Genomic DNA, 2,500 nt, shown 5'->3' on the forward strand with positions numbered 1-2,500 from the left:
AATAGATAAATAGTGATAAATTAGATAAAATAGTAATAGAAAATAGAAAATAGTAATAATTCTATGAAGTAATTAAGATATATCATTCTGATATTAGAAATAAAGATTTTTGGACATTTATTCCTTTAAAAAAAAACAAACTTTCCAAATCTACTAATTTTTTGCAATATGCAGGACAGTTCGTGCCAAGTAGCTCATTTACTTTTTAATTTCCTAATTTAAATACTTGTGTACAGCTGACGGCAGCAGAAGAAGAGTGATGTGTATTCAGGTTTCAGAGGGTTAAAGAGGGATGTGGATGTTTCTGTCGTCCCGACTCTCTGAGCATCACAAACATCCTCCCCTCAGTCCTCCCTCAGGTCCTCGTTTTCGACCTCACCTATCCTCTGCGACCCGGCGCGTCCTGCGAGCTGCTTTAATAAATTCATCAGGGCGAAGCTGACTCACTGAATTAAATCAGACGCGGAGGAGCGAGCTGCAGCGCTGCAGGGCCGCTCTGTAATTCAACTGTTCAAAATCCAGTTTGCATTTGCTAAGTTTAGCTCTCAGTCCGGCCTCGTTTACGTCTGCAGGGTTTTTTGTTTTTTTTTGTTCTGTTGCCTCGTCGCACATCCGGCCTGAGGACGCTGAAACGTCCGGACACACGAGGGCGGACCTGAAGGGGGGCGGGAGCAGCGCCGAGCCCCACGCCGGCCTTTTTAATTCCTCCTCATTGTCTCCGTCCGCTCGACTCAGTTTGTGACCTTTAATTGTCACAGACGGTTTCATTCAGCTCAGACAGACTCCGCGTTCACACAGAGACGAAAATACGAAGACAATAAAGATCTTTTCAGTCAGGAGTTATTTCAGGATCCTCGCAGAAACAGTCGGCCTCTTGTTCGCTGCCGGTGGAAACTCGGCTGGTTTCAATCATCAAAACAAAAACTGAACAACTGTCTTCAAAAATATCCGCAGAGGAAAAAGTATTCAGATCAGTGGGAGCTCATTTCTGCCAGTGTGACAAAAAACAGACGTCATCAGAGGAAGCTTCTCCAAATAACGCCTCAGTGTGTCACAGTAATGAGGAATTATAACAAGTCGTTATTTTCATTATTTTGGGAGAGTTTCGCATTAAGAGATACTCATTAGTTTGAGATGTTTCGTCATTTTGTAATATTTTGTGAAACAAAGACATTGTTTTCATTATTTTGAGGAAATTCGTTGTTTAAAATAGCAAGAATTTATCTGGAGATAATAGGTCATTAAGTTATTTAATAAGTAAACTTAGGATACGAAGTCAATACTTTCTTATTACAAAGTCATTATTTTGAGATAAGTCGTTATTTCAGAATTCTAATTCTGGAATTCTGAGCTCTTATTTCTCGATACTTAGTCATTATTTTAAGACACTAATTCATTCATAAGTCATTGTTTTCTTAATAGTCATTACAGTGAGATAATAAGTCATTATTTTTAAGATAAAAAGTCACTATACGAGGTAATAAATTAATGTACAATACAAAGTCATTAGTTTCTTGATACTTAATCATTATTTTGAGATACTAAGTCATTATTTTGAGATAAGTCATTATGTCGAGATTATAAGTCATTATTTTAAGATTCAAAGTGATTATTTTCCTGATAATAACTCATTATATGAAGATACTAAGACGTTATTTTAAGAAACTGAATTATTATTTCTTGAAACGAAGTTATGGTGTTGAGATAAGTCATTATTTAAGATACTAAGTTGTTATTTTCTTGATAATCAGTCATTATTTTGAGTTAAAAAGTAATTATCTGAGATACAAAGTCCTTATTTTCTTAATACTGAGTCATTTTGTTGAGATTATACGTCATTAAGGTACTCATCTTTTGAGTCATTTTTTGAGTTACTAAGTAAAACATACTAAGTAGAAGTAACAGTACCACAGTGTAGACTGTACGGATTTATAGAACGGATAATAGACACAATGAACACATTATAGTTGATGCAGAAAAACACAAAATACAGTCGAACAAAAATCTGAGTCGATGCAGCAGATTAAACAAAGAAATATACATTTTATTTTGTAAAGATTTACAAGTAAATTAGAGACACAAAGACGATCTGAAACACAATCAGGCTGATTTTTATTAACTTAAAACTCGACAGAAAGTTAATTCCTCAGTGTTTTCTGGCTGCTGTGACCTCTGACCTTTGACCTCTGATCAGAGTCACTGGCCCTCAGTGACTCGGTGAATTCCTTAACCCTTTACGTTAACCTTAACCCCAAAAACCAAGCGTGTGAAAACACGAGGAGTCCTTTAAATCACAGCCGACAATAAAAACGGATTTTAATTTATATTATTTTTGTTTTATCGGTTATTTAGAGCTCATTTCATCTGCAGACTCTTAACCGCAATTATATTTTTCTGTGGCCAGGAGGCGTGTCCATGTGTTTCTGGCAATAAATAAATAAATCTTTGTAACATCGACATCACAGGAATCACGGGGCTGATCGGCTGCGCTTTTTTTCCT

General features: G+C 36.1%; 1 protein-coding gene across 1 annotated transcript in view; it reads left to right on the forward strand.

The window, feature by feature from the left end:
• The window catches only part of LOC121947787 (alpha-1,3-mannosyl-glycoprotein 4-beta-N-acetylglucosaminyltransferase B-like), a 71,856-nt gene that overhangs the window by 48,882 nt on the left and 20,474 nt on the right, over window positions 1-2,500 (forward strand).

Source organism: Plectropomus leopardus, chromosome 9 (assembly GCF_008729295.1).
Source record: "Plectropomus leopardus isolate mb chromosome 9, YSFRI_Pleo_2.0, whole genome shotgun sequence".
Taxonomy (NCBI): domain Eukaryota; kingdom Metazoa; phylum Chordata; class Actinopteri; order Perciformes; family Serranidae; genus Plectropomus; species Plectropomus leopardus.